The sequence below is a fragment of the Carettochelys insculpta genome, chromosome 1, assembly GCF_033958435.1.
Source record: "Carettochelys insculpta isolate YL-2023 chromosome 1, ASM3395843v1, whole genome shotgun sequence".
Taxonomy (NCBI): domain Eukaryota; kingdom Metazoa; phylum Chordata; order Testudines; family Carettochelyidae; genus Carettochelys; species Carettochelys insculpta.
Window position 1 is genome coordinate 226,914,272 of NC_134137.1, and position 15,316 is coordinate 226,929,587.

Here is a 15,316-nt window from a genome sequence, read left to right on the forward strand (position 1 = left end):
AAATAGTGTGACCCCTCCCCATCACACGCATAAGACACAGCTGCCAATGGTGATGCCTACGCAGTGACCATGTTTGAGAAAGCTGTAACTCTGCACCTGTTCCATTCCCTTCACAGGGATTGGCAAGGAATAGGTGTCACAGAAGAGGGGGAGGGGGCTGGCAAATGTTCAGAGTGCACATGGGGCATTTGCATTAGGCATAGACGACACCTTCGTGCTTATGTAGCCTGTTCATCAAAGAACACCCTTGTGTGTTCTGTTTGTCACACATGGAAGTCAACCGTTTCAGAATTTTAAAATGTTGATTACTTTTATGTAACTCTTGCCTTTAAGTCCAAATCTCTAATTTACAATGAGTTTGGACAGGGCAAAGTGGGATTAATAAATGCCTCTTAAATGTCCAAAAATGATTATGTAACAATGTCATGATTTAAATTCTAATTGCATGGGAAGTTCCTTGAAGCAAGTGTTAGGGGAAGCTAGGAAAGCTGTGAATCTTCTGTACATAATTATGTCAGGTTAGCATTCCGATATGTGCCAGGTTCATAAAATCAGACTATCAATCTGTCCCTACGACTGCACTGAATTGTCTGTCCTGGCCTTCAGTAACTTTTTGTGGAGAAATTCCACAGTTGGGAAAAGAGTCATTTGTCTGACACTGCTTTTTTTTAAAAACCAAGATGATTATTTGAAGCTGCTTAGTGTAGGCTGGGAAAGCTTGAAGTAGCCTTAGATTATCAGGCAGAGGGAATGGCACAAGCTGATAAATGGTGTGTGATAAATTGTCAAACCACAAAGTTTAAAATGGAAAAATGATCTTGTTTAGCATTTTGCTCATCTTAGAGCACAGGGAAACCTACTACAGGCTTTACCATATGGCTGTCAAACCAAGTGAGCATGCATGGTATCTATCAAATATGTTTACCAAAAACTGCAGGAAAAAAAAAAGGGCCTAGTCTCTATTTTGCTGGTATAGGTATATGACAAAATCCTCCTGAATTAAAATAAGTAAATATTTTTGCCAGAGTAGCTTAAACTGTTTATTGAATAAAACAAAAGCACTTTTTAATAGTACAATTCTATCTAGGACTTTTTTCATCATAGAAATGTTGGAAAAAAATGCCTCTAACCAAAATTTCTATGTCAGCAAACATTTGTAATGCAGACCTGGCTGAAAGTAACAAACCCTATTCTTTACAACAACTTTGTTTTTAAAGCATTACTTCTTGGAAATAAACTAGCCAACTCCAAGTGGTCCTGAGTAACAGAGAGGTGGCCATATTGGTCTGTACTCAAAACAACAAAACAAAGCAGCAAAAATTTAGCACTTTAAAGACTGACACAATGATTTATTTGGTGATGAGCTTGTGGGTCTGTCCCATGAAAGGTCATTACCAGATAAATCATGTTAGTCTTTAAAGGTCTACATTTCTGCTCCTTTGTTTCCAAATGGTCCTGGTTCAGCACTTTCCTAACAGCAGTGTAACTAAGGATGCTTTCTGGAAGCATTTTAGGCTTTGTGGAAAATGACCTGTGTTTCTTATTAGTCCAAGGAACCAGAGATTGTTTAAGGCCTGTAACCATAATCCTGTAGCACTGAAAAGCTAAAAGTTCCAATATTTCACTGGATGTTGTATCACCTGAAGAAGTCAGCTTGGACTCCTCTTCTAAATAGTAGCTCAGCCTTTCTAAGTGCCACCAGTAGAGCAGAAGTACCCTCTGTCCCAGCTCATTACCCATGCACCTTTTGGGGCATTCCCATATCCACCCCATTTAAGAGTCCACCATTTGGAACTCAATAACCCACTAATCAGAAATACACATTCTTTTGCTTTGTGCTGTATATCAGCTCTCATTACTGCCCTATCCCAGCCAGGCACGGGGCAAGTTATTTACATTATATGGGCTGCAGGTTGTTTTGGTTGTGGTCTTCTAAATGTAGGAAAAATTAAAATATTATATTCTAATGTCCACTGCTTGGGTCTCTATTAAAAAGAACTTCATCTCAAAATCTAGACATTATTTTAAAAAATGAGTTAAAATACTCAGGTACTTTGCTTGGTCCTGAGTTCCTTTGCCAGTTTTGTGGTTTTACAATTACATTCTCCTTTTTTTATAAAGCTTTTTTTCTCCATTGTGGCTGTGTGAAAGAGTCACAAGAACAAGAGAAGTAACTGACTATCCAGAGAAAAGAGTGAAATTGACGGTTGGTTAATTGTAGTTAATTTGGCAAAGTAGACAAAAACATTTTTCTGAAATGTTTTTACAGGGAACTTGGCAGATACTTGTAACAATTAAAAACACCCAGACCGATGTAATATTTGATTGGACTGTATCCCTTTAAACAGGACCTTTTAAACACTGTTTTATACATCTGAAACTTCATAACACAAGCAAAATATCACCCTCCTTGAGTGAAGTTTAAAGGTAGCTCTTAAAAAAGCTTTTGTCCCCTTTACTGAAAATCTCAAACAAGCAACCACTAGAAACCCCAAGATTCCTTCCACCCCAAATCCAATCACTGTCATCCACTCTAAATCTGCTTACTATCGTGACAAACTAAAAGGAATCTAATTGGAACCTTGCTGGGTGAGGAATTATCTTTTTGTTCTCTGCAATGTATCACCTAACATAATGAAATCCTGGTCTATGACTTGGACTTTTAAGCGTGATGGGAATACAAATAATAATTGGTTGTAACACTGATTGTAAAATTACTGCTCTTCCCAGTACTCAAGGATCACATATTAAAATCAAAAGCAAGTAGTTTGCATTTTGTCTCAAAACAAAATCCAACTGAATCTGTCACCTGTGCTCTATGTAATTTTTCCAAGCTTGGCAAAGAAATTTTGATCTTAAAAGCCCTAAATTTTAAAGTAATTTTATAGCAGGAAACATCATAATTAAAGATTGCTTCAGAACAGAGCTGAGCTGCTGAACTAACGTGTGGATCGCTGTACTCAACTTCTGCATGACAGCAAAGAAATCTGTTAGGAATATTAAGGTCAAGTAGTACTATGGCCTGGACAGTTTAATCTGATGGGATCAGCAGACATTTATAGTATCTTGGTAATTTCTAAAACCCTGGGAAGGAGCATGGCTACAGAGAGAAAGTACATCAGAAATTTAGGAAAAATTGGAAATACTGGTGACTCTTAGAGCTAGCAAACATTCAACTCCAGTAACAGAGAGGGAGCCGTGCAAGTCTATATACTATCAAAACAAAAAAAGCAGTCCATTAGCACTTTAAAGACCAACAAAATAATTTATTAGGTGATGAGCTTTCATGGGACAGACCCACTTCTTCAGACCACAGCCATACCAGAACAGACTCAATATTTAAGGCACAGAGAACTAAAAACAGTGATCAATGTGGACAAATCAGAAAAAAAATCAAGGTGAGCAAATCAGAGAGTAGAGGGACAGAAGGGGGGCGGGTACTCAAAAATTACATTAAGCCAAGTATGCAAACGAGCCCCTACAGTGACCCAGAAAATTCCAATCTCGTTTCAAACCACGTGTTAATGTGTTGAATTCGAATATGAAAGAGAGTTCAGCAGCCTCTCTTTGAAGGGTGTTGTGAAAATTTCTCTTCAGTAACACGCAAACTCTTAAGTCATTAACAGAATGGCCCACTCCATTAAAATGCCAACTAACAGGTTTGTGAATCAGGAGTGATTTTATGTCTGTTTTGTGCCCATTAACTCTTTGTCTAAGAGTTTGAAGTCTGTCCAATGTACAAAGCCTCTGGGCGTTGTTGGCACATGATGGCATATATGATGTTAGTTGAGGAACATGAGAATGTGTCCGTGATTCTGTGAATAACCTGGTTAGGTCCAGTAATGGTATCTCCAGAAAAGATATGTGGACAAAGCTAGCAGCAGGCTTTGTTGCAAGGAAAAGTGCCAAGACTGGTGTTCCTGCAGTATAGGCTGTGGCTGTTGGTGAGAATCCTCATAAGGTTGGGGGGTTGTCTGTAGGAGAGAACAGGCCTGTCACCTAGGGCCTTCTCGAGTGTGGCATCCTGATTAAGGATGGGTTGTAGAAGTTACCGAAAAGAAATTTTCACAACACCCTCCAAAGAGAGGCTGCTGAACTCTCTTTCATATTTAGATTTGACACATTAACACGTGGTTTGAACCGAGATTGGAATTTTCTGGGTCACTAAAGGGGCTCATTTGCATACTTGGCTTAATGGAATTCTTGACTCTCTCCCCCCCCCCTCCACTTCAGCCCCTCTACTCTCTGATTTGCTCACCTTGATTTTTTTTTTCTGATTTGTCCACCTTGATTTCTGGTTTTGGTTCTCTGAGCCTTAAATATTGAGCCTGTTCTGGTATGGCTATGGTCTGAAGAAGTAGGTCTGTCCCACGAAAGCTCACCTAATAAATTATTTTATCCAACTTGAGCATTCTCCATGGTGACATAGTCTGGAAGGGAAGTTCTGCTTCAAGATGTTTCTTTCCTTCCATCCTGATCCCTTGAGAAGTCATCCACTGTCAGATTCTCTGCCTTGAGAACATGTTGGTCGGTTTCACCATATTCCTTGCTTTGACATTTACCTGACCATATCTATTCATAAACAACTTGAGAAATGTGTAATCTGCTAAAGGATCTCCAGAGTCTGAGAAGCTGGTACATTATGGCCTCTTACTAGGCATTCAGCCCTCTCGCTCTGTGGTGAGGAAAAGATCCTATCTCCAGGAATTCTAGAGTAAACAAGTCTACAAAGGAAGTGGGGTCAAATAGTGTTATTCGCTTCCTTCCCATTAGATTCAGATAAGTAACCTGTGACAGGCAGCTGTTGACTTTCCATTTATTCCCTTATACCATCATTATACTCTAGTTACTGTACTTCTGTAATAGGAAAAGCAAGGAGCAGATTAATCATCCTTATAGTGAGGAAATAAAGGTGGTCTGCTGCGGCCCTGTGTTTGCTCCAGTCCCCTGTGTTGAAACACTGCTGGAAGAACTCATTAAAAACTAGTTTGCCTGCTAGATCAACCATATTCAAGTTGGGTGTTCAGAGAATCACAGAACACTAGAACTGGAAGGGACCTCAGGACTTCATCGAGTCCAGTCCCCTGCCCTCATGACTGGACCAGGCACCATGTAGATCACCAATGACAGATATTAATCTAACTTACCCTGAAATATCTCCAACAGTGGAAATTTCACAACTTCCTCAGGCAATTTATTGGAAAAACTTTCTAGAAATAAAGGAATTAAGAACTCATCTGCAGCTTCCAGGAGATGAGAATGCTTAGAGCTTGCTGTTGTAAGAGTAGAACCCCACTGTTTGAAAGGTCTGGTTGGTCTCAGTCCAGGTCTTACCAGACAGCTGCAAACAACACACAATTACCTTCCACAGTGGATACTAATCAGTTAGCATCTTTACCAGCGACTTCAGCAAAAAGGCCAATGATAGGGTGGAGATGTGGAGGCCAAACGCTTCTGTCATGGACAAGTGGTCATTCCAGACACACTGGCAGCAGTGCTATATGGGAAGGAATCATCGAAACTACCGTTGCTCTCCTGTTGTGGCTAAACAGAAGGCTTCAGTTTCTTGGGCTGTCAGGCTGGTGCTTCTCACCAGAATTAAGCTTATTTATGGTGTATTTTACAGGCAAGGGAATGGGGAGAAGTTAACTACATCCAAATATGCAAAGATGACCAAGAAATAGTCAAAAATATAATATTTTAATTTTGCTGGTCCAATTTTTTCCAACCATCAAGCTTTGTCATCCCCTTACGTGCACACGCACACACACACACACACACACACGATGGCTGCTTGCTAGGTATCATTGCATGCTATGTCTTGCATTCTCAAACCATGTGCCTTTGGGCTGCATACAGTCACCAACTACTGGTCCTAAGAACACCCACTTTGTACCTGCAATGGAGGGGCAGTTGTATGTCAATTATTTTTTTTCCTCCCTAATGTAGGGGTGAAGAACCTTTTTTTGGGGGGAGGGCACTAACCCACAGAAAAATCAGTCAGGGGCCATATAAAAGGAGGAAAAAAACCAACAAAACTCCCACTGATGTGACCCCTGACTAAGACACCTCACTCCCCTCACACTTCAGCACTGCAGATGGGGTAAAGGACGACTTAGGCTCAGGACTTCCCCCGGCCAGATTAACTCTTCTGGGGACCCAAGGTGTGGTGTTCAGGATTCAGTGGGGGGGGCTGCCAAGAAGCAGGTGGGAGAGAGGGTGTAGGAATGGGCTGAGTTTGGGGGAATCTGGGTGGGTGGTTAAGGTGCATGGGGCAGCAGTGGTGTGTTCAGGATTGAGCTGGAGGGATGGTCTGGGTAGGTAGAAGGGTACAGGAGCTGGCTGAGGGTGGAAGTTCGGGCAAGCTGTGATTGAGGGTGTTGGCAATGGGGAGTGACCCTTACATCCATGCATTGCCGCTGCTGCACCTTCCCCTGGTTGAGTAGCAGCAGCAGAGAAACACTCCCTACAGAGGCTTTTCTCATGACATCTCCACCAGAAGTCCAGACAATCAGAGCTAAACATTTTGGGAGTAAGGGAACTTCCAAGTTCAGCAGGTACTTCAAAGGGCCTGCGGCTCAACTGCCTGTTGGTTCTTCCAAGTTAACAACTTCGAAGATCCCGTGGTGGGCATTATGCTAATGTGGTGCTGCATATGCATCGCAGCACCTCCTTAACCTCCTCCAATTGGAATGATTACCATGCCCCCTTCAAAGAAAGGGGCTAGTGTAGACAAGTCCTAGGAAAGTGGTGAAGCTCTGGAATGGGTTACCTAGAGAGTTGGTAGAACCTCCTTTCCTACAGCTCTTTAAGTCCCATCTTGACAAAGTCCTGGCTGGGATGATTTACTTGGGATTGGTTTTCCTTTCAGCTGGGAGTTGGATTTGATGACCTTCTGAGGTCTCGTCCAACCCTATGATTCTCTAATACAGTTGCAACAGAACCAACAGGGATTCTGGGTCTGATCATCAGGATGATTAGGAAGTCTTTCCAACAGGTGGGGCTTGGGATTGCAGAGAAGGATAAGTAAGCTAGATAAACTATCAGTAGCACAAAGAGCTGAAGAGCCTGGGGGGAAAAATTGAAATTTTTATTTTTAAAAAGCATTTAAAGGAATATAGTCAGTATAAAGAAAAAAAAAACAGATTTCCATCTGCACATTTTGTAAGTACGATTGTTAAAATTAACAGCTAAGTTTTCTGTAACTGAAAGATAAGGAAACAAAAGTGTTATTTTCTATTCTTCCAGTTAGTTTGGTTTGTATATTTGACAGCACTTTGTATCCAGTCCATTTCATTGTTTTCCTAATGGTCATTTGTGCTTCCTTTCTCCTTACCTGAGGGGGTGAGTAGCCAGAAGCCGCTCTAACCCTGTTGCGCTGCCAGTGGGCTCCTCTGAGGGCATTTTTAATCACCTGGGGGCAGGAATATGCAGGGGCAGTAGCACCCAGAAACTCTCACATCGCCAGGAGCCATTGCCGGGGGAAAGTGTGCAGGTAAGTGTGGCACCTCCCCATCCCACTCCACATACACTCCCTTGTGCACCCCACTCCTTCCAGTGCCTTCACCCTCTCCTCTCACTGTCCCCTCTAGCCCCAAATTCCCTCTCCCCCTCAAGCCCTCAAATTGCCTCCCAGAGCCTGCACCCAAGTAGGAGTAAAGACATTATTTTACCTCTATATATGGCCCTGGTGTGATTGCTGCTGTAATACTTTGGCCAGGGCAGGTGTCAAGAATTCAAGAAAGATACTGATAAATTGGAGAAGGTTCAGAGAAGAAAAACATGATTATTAAAGGATTAGACACCATGCCTTTATAGTGACACACTGAAGGAGCTCAGTCTAGTTTAGGGTTAAGGGATGACTTGATTACAGTCTACAAGTACTAACATGGGGAGTAAACCTTTGATAAAGAGAAGTTATTCACCTTCGTTGAGTAACGATGGTTCTTTGAGATGTGTCTCCATGGGTGCTCCACCTTCGGTGTGAGGCTTGCCCTGGTGCCGCAGCTCAGAGTTCTTGCTAGCTGTTTCTCTTGGACCGTGTGTGCATGGCTCCGCTGCTCCTCTTCACACTCCTTTCACCACATGCGCAGTCTGGTCACATCCAGTTCCTCAAAACCGCTCCGGCTCTGAAACAGAAAGCACAAAGAAGAATCTGAAGTGGGGAGGAAGGGTGGGTGGTGGAGCACCCATGAGGACACATCTTGAAGAACCATTGGTACTGCACAAAAGTGAGTAAGTTCTCTTTCTTCTTTGAGTGTCCCCGTAGGTGCTCCACCTTAGGTGACTGAGTAGCAGTACTCCCTCCCCTGAGAAACGAGGAGGCGGGTACAGGATTCAGGTCTTGTCCAGGACAGCACCACTGTGGACAAGGAGGTCATCCTCAGTCATCCATCGGTAGACAGCGTAGCGCTTGATGAACATGACGTAGGATGCACAGGTCGCCGCCCTGCTGGTATCTCGAAGGGGTACTCCTCTGAAGAACATCCTTGATGCTGCCATTGCTCTAGTCAAATGTGCTCTCGGTTGGCAAGGCAAGGACATGCTCCTCAGTGCATAGCACATTGTGATGCAGGACACGATAAGGTTAAAAAGTCTTTGCGAGGAAATTGCCTCGCCCTTAGAGTGATAGGCTGTGGACACCATCAGCCTCTCAGTCTTCTGAAACGGCTTGGTCCTGTGATTGTAGAAGGCCAAGGCTCTTCTGATGTCCAGGGAGTGCAGCTCCACTTCTCGTACTGAGGCATGCAGTTTAGGGTAAAATGCAGGCAACACTACCGACTCATTAACGTGAAACTCTGAGGCAACTTTGGGAATGAAATGTGGATGCAATCTTCGTATCACTCCTTGTTGAAAATCGTATACGGTGGGGTCACCATAAGGGCCGATAACTCGCTCACCCTTCAGGCCAACGTGATTGCCAGGAGGAAGGCAGTCTTTTGTGACAGCAGTCTGAGCAAAGCCACGATCAAGGATTCAAACAGGCCTCTTGTCAGTGTCTCCAAAACCAAGTCCAAGCTCCACGGGGGTGCTACCGGCCGCCTTGGTGGGTATAGATTCACCAGCTCTTTCAGGAACCATGCCATCACTGGGTGAGCAAAGACCAACATGCCATGTACTGGGTGTCTGAAGGCTGATATAGCAGCCAAGTGTACCTTTTATCAACACTAACGTTAAGCCTTACCGCTTAAGGTCTAATAAATAGTCCAGTATAGAGTGGATTTGTGTTTCGCTCAGTAGTAGTTGTCTAGAGGAGCACCATGCCCTGAATGGTAGCCATTTTGAAAGGTAAGTCTTTCATGTGTTTTCCTGTCTACTCTGTATGAGGACTTGCCTTTACTTGGTCTGAATAGAGGTCCTCCGCCACGTTGAACCAGCAGTCAGCCAGGCTGTGAGGTGAAGGGTATGCGGCAGTGGGTGCAGGATCGTTCCCTTTTCCTGCATCAGCAGATCTACAGGACAGGGTAGGAGATGAGGCGCGTGCAGCGACATTCTGCGTAGAAGTGGGAACCAGTGCTGACATACCCATGCCAGTGCTATAAGTTTGGCCCCATCCCTGTTGACCATCTGGGGATCAACACCATTGGTGGGAACGCATAGAGCGTAGTGGGCCCAAGAATGCATCAGCCAGGGAGTGCGGCCCCAGGCCCGCTCTGGAACAGTATAGCTTGCACTGATGATTGGAGTACATTACAAACAGGTCTAAGACTGGAAACCCCCACCAATGAAACACAGGGAGAAGAATGTCTCTGCGGAACTCCTACTTGTGATCCGGCGTGAAATATCTGCTCAACGCACCTGCTTCCATGTTGTTGACCCCGGGCAAATAGGAGGCAGTTAATGTTATGCTGTTGCGGATGCACCAATTCCATAAACGGATAGCCTCTGCACAGAGAGACCGGGAACGGGCTCCCCCTTGAATGTTGATGTAATACATTGTAGCAACATTGTCCATGAGTATCTTGGCGGGCATGTTACAAAATGTCTGCAGGCATTGTGTACCACCCTGAGCTCCAGTAAGTTTACGTATAGGGTTGATTCTGCTACGGACCATCGGCCTTGCATAAATCATCCACTGAGCTGTGCTCCCCAACCCAGCAACGAGGCATCTGTCAGCATGAGTGCCTTCGGCTGCAGGCATTGGAAGGGAACTCCCGCCAATAGGTTGTCTGGCATGGTCCACCATCATAAAGATATGTGAATGTTGCCTGGTACGGTCACCCATTTGCGCAGGTTTCGATGTACCGGCCAGTATATGGTCGCTGTCCAGTGCTGGAAGCATCGGAAACGCAGATGTGCATTCTGAACCACATAGGAAGTGGCAGCCATGTGACCCATGAGCTGCAAGCATATTATGATCTGCACCTGGGGACAGGATGTGAACAAGGTCCTGGATAGCCTGAAAATGCTGAAGTGGCAGATACGCACGGGCAGTGATAGAGTTCAGTCTTGCCCCAATAAACTCTATGTCTTGGGTTGGCTCTAGGGTTGACTTTTGTTCATTTATCAGTAGGCCCAAGGAAAGAAAGTTGGACCTGGTGACCCAAATCACCGTATGGACCTCCGCACAGGAGGATCCTTTTATGAGACAGTCGTATAGATATGGGAAAATGATGACGTCCGGGCTGCCACCACCGAGAGGGCCATCGAAAATACCCTGGGAGCTGCAGCTAGTCCAAAGGGTAAGACTCGGTACTGAAAATGATCTCCCCCCACCATGAACCAAACGAATCACCTGTGGGCAGGGTGAATAGTTAAGTGAAAGTAGGCGTTTTGAAGGCGGAGAGCCACAAACCAATCCTCTTGTTCGAGCACAGGAATTATGGAACTTAGTGTAACCATTTTGAAACGCAGCTTCTGTAGCTGGTGATTTAGGTCGCAAAGGTCCAGAATAGGTCTCCAGCTGCCGGACTTCTTTTGCACGATGAAGTATCCGGAATAGAAGCCCCCTCCTCTGAACTCATACAGCACCGGTTCCACTGCCCCATAGCGAGAAGATGGTCTACCTCCTGCCTCAACATAGTCTCGTGAGAGGGGTCCCTGGAGGGGGATGGGAGTGGTGGGGGAAACGATTCGAAATGGAACAACGTAACCCAAAGACACTATTTCTAGCACCCATCTGCCTGTTGTAGTTCTGGACCATTGGTTGAGATACGGTCATAGACAGTGGTGAAACAGCATCGGGGAAGAAAATGAGGATACTGGCTCGGAGGGGGTGCAGCTCTCGATGACGCTGTCAAGCTTGCTGCCTCAGCTGCTGCTGTTGCTATTAACCACGAGGCTGCACATGTCTATGCCTGGGAAGTCTCTGAGTGGGCCTGGAGTGCTCATACTGTTGAGGTTGGTACTGCCTTTGGAAGGGTTGGGAGTACCTCCTCTGGTATGGGACATATCGTCTGTGCCTGAATGGTGTGTACATACCCAGAGTCCGAAGGGTAGTATGGGAGTCCTTGTTCGAATGAAACACTGCACCGGTAGATTCAGTGAAGAGTTTATGTTTATTGAAAGGCAGGTCCTCCACCTTTGAAGTTCTTTGGGGACGCCCAAAGTCTGCAGCCAGGATGCCCTTCTCATAACTATGGCCATGGCCATGGATCGAGCCACTGTGTCGGCCACATCTAGGGCAATCTGGATGCTAGTCCTGGAGGCCACATAGCCCTCTTGAACAATAGCCTTCAATAATGGCTTTTTTGAATCGGGCAGATACTCCATCAGCAATGCCAGCTTGGAGTAACTGTCGAAGTTGTGGTTGGACAAGTGCGTAGCATAATTTACCATGTGCAACAACAACTTGGAGGATGAATAAATCTTTCGCCCAAATAGGTCCAAACATTTGGAGTCCTTGTCCATGGATTTGTATTGAGGTGCCTTTGCTCTCTGTAATGAGGATTCCACGACTAATGAATTTGGCTATGGATGGGTAAATAGGTATCCCATACCCACAGATGGGACAAAGTATTTCTTGTCCACTCTCGTTTGTGGCCAGCGCAGATGCTGGTGTCTGCCAGATGTTATCATCCGCCTCTATGATGGCCTCACCAGCAGGATAGCAATTTTTGTAGAGACAGCGAGCCTCAAATTCTTCAACAACCCTTGTCTCATTTCAGGCATTTCCGCCAACTGGATACCTTGGGAATTTGCCACCCTAAGAAATAAGTCCTGGAATTCGTGGAGACACACCAGTTTGTCAGGCAAAGATGAGGACGGATCGTTGGGTGAGGATGGTCCATGAGGAAAGTCGGTATCTGAAAATTGAGCCTCCTCTTCTCCGGACAAAGGTGGTGGAGATAAAAGCTGAGAGCTCAGTGGTGGTGGAGGCACCGGAGAAGGGCTGGGAGACCAGGAAGCCACAGAAAGCTTCAATCCAGCTCCTGTATGTATCGCTCAGAATGGTGACACCGCTCATAGTCTCAAGACCTTGCGCACCACAGATAATTATGACAACTGACTGGTGAGTGGTGTGCATATGGTAAGTAGCGTCCATATTCATGTCCATGAGATGAATGGGAATGCTAACTCCTGGAATATTGAGGCGGTGACATGGAACGATGACTACTCAATCACCTCCCGGTTTCAGCCTCATGCCAGCAGGGAGATCACGGCCTCACCACTGGAGATGGTGACCTCATACTACAGCGTGAAGGCGAGGAGACTCGAAACGGTGAAGTGATGAAATAGCATCCTGGAGAAATCTGTGAAGTCAAGGATACAGGTGACACCAGACACTGAGGCGAGGGGTCTTGATGGTGTCTGAGACTACTTGATGCTCACCTTTCCATGCCTTGTCAAAGATATCAGGACCGATTAAGTGGGAAATGGTTCCATATGCCATGGTGCTGGGAGTGTCAGTGCCGGCACTGTATGTTGCGGTGCCGAGGTTACCGGTGCCGGTGTCTGTGCCAAGATTGTCAGTGCCGATGACGAATGAGTCGGCGCCGCTGCTCACAGTTTCATCAGTACTGAGGCCTCCAGTGCCGCTAACGCCGGGGCCATCTGTGCCACCTTAAGATGGCCAGGGGCTCGTGAGACGCCTGGTTTCATCCCTCCTGCCAAGGATGACGGCTTTCTCTTGGTCTTGGCCTTCATAGGAGCCCTGGAGACCATCTCAGAACCTGCTTCAACCTCGCTCGTTGCACCCGCAGGCAAACTGGGTAGCGATCAAGCAGGGGAGACTTTCGGGCATTTGTGTGCAACCATGTCAGTGGACAAAGCTCTACACTTGTGCTGGCCCTCTTGAGAAGGCCCGCCACCTTCAAGCGGAGCAGGTTGCAAAGCCTTCTGGAACAGGAGCATGAGAAGACACATTTCCCTGTCCCTGAGGGCCCGCACTGTCAGCTTAGAACAATGAGGGCCCTTCAAAGGCACGTGCCCTTCTCCTAAGCACCTAAACACTGCATACAGCGTGAATGTCCATCACAGGCAGGCATTGCCTCACAGCAAGATTCACACTTCTTAAAACTGGCTATTCCCAGCATAATTAACAGTTATTTGAAATGTAAACCACTCAACAGATAAGGGTAATGACTTAACAACACAATCAACTGAGAACTAACCGTCAGCCAAACGGTGGGCTAAAACTGAATCAACTTAGTTAACACAATGATAACAACAAAGTCTCTATCAACGAATTTACCAAACCAACAAGGAACAGTAAAGCAGAAGAACAGTCAAGTCAGAGAGACAGTTGGAAGTTCCATCTGCAGCCATTAGCAGTTGAGAGGAACTGGATGAGACCGGACCACGCATGTGATGAAAAGAGCGCGAAGAGGAGCAGCGGAGCCGTACATGTATGGGTTGGCAGAAACAGCTAGCAAGATCTCCGAGCTGTGGCGCCAAGGCGAGCCTGACACCTAAGGTGAAGCACCTGTGGGGACACTCGAAAAATAATGTGCTCTTCCATCTAGCAGGGAAAGGTATAGCAATCGAATAGCTGAAAGATGAACCTAAATAAAATCAGATTGGAAATGTGTAAAATTTTAGCAGTGAGGATAATTAACCACTGGCAAAATTTGCCAAGGGTGGGTGTGGATTCTCCCTTACTGACAAGTTGTAAAGCAAAACAATGTTTTTCTAGATCTGCTCTAGGAATTAGTTTGGGGCAGTTCTAGGGCCTGTGTCACACAGAAGTTTGATCGCAGTGGTTCCTTCTCACCGTGGAATCTATTAGTACACAGATTACTGTCAGCTGTTAGGTACTGTGCCTCTCACAAAGAAAGTTCAGGTTCAGTCATTAATTTCCTGGCTTAAGCCATCCTTCAGCAATCAGCTCTGGTCAGTCACAGTCCTCAGTCATATCTTGCCTCCCAGCAAAGCTCCTAGTTCCTAACTACCCCTACCTGGCTTCACTCGTCTTTCTTTTCCCAGCCTCCACTGCTGGACTCCCTGCCTTTTTAAGACCAAACCATGAACAGGTGTGGTTGTCTGGCCTTTCACCCTCTCCAGCCCAGGATGAGATCTGAGCCTGTTACAAGGACATTTTGATTGGTAGATAAATTCTGTAATAATTAATCTAGACAATGCATTTTCTTATAATCTCTAGTGTCCTACAATAACTGATTGAATCAACTGGTTTGTCACAAATATCCCACTCATAAAAATACTTAACAGTATTACACTGTGTACTTGCAATTTACACAGTGACAAACATACATTGGGCTATTCAAATAAAGGAATATATTGAATGATTTCCCTCAGTCAATAACTAATTCAAGTCTCTTCCATCAATCATCTTGCTTGCTGTAATAAATGCATTTCTGACATTCTGATTTGTGTCAGTTTTGCTGATTGTGTGGAAAGAGGTATGTTTATGATGCACATGGACAATTCTGTGTTGTGTTCAGCAGAGCTGTCTATTGCAAGGGTGACAATGTCTAGCTTCAATTTTTAAGCCAATTCACTAAAACAGCTATAGTCACCTGGCATTCTTATTGTTTTTGTGCAATATAGGTAGGTTGCTTGAGAATCTGAAAAAAACACTGAGGAGTTTCAGATTTTGATAAAATGAAAACATCTCTTTCAACGGTTCCAAACACGTTGAAGCTGTACAATGTTGTGACCTGTTCTTTCACCCATCACCCTGAGGGAAGGAAGATCTTTAAAAGTCTGTGACTCATTTCTGACTCTGTCAGAACAGTCCAGACTGGCCACAAAGGGATTTTTAATAAATAAATAAATAAATAAATAAACCTGTAAAAGGAGAGGCAAACTCTCAGTTGTCCAGGTTTCAGCTCCCCAGAGGTTGGCACCTACTGTCTACGTCCTATGAATTCTTTCTAAATTCTGGGTTTTGAGAAGCTCTGGTAGGTTTAGGTCATTG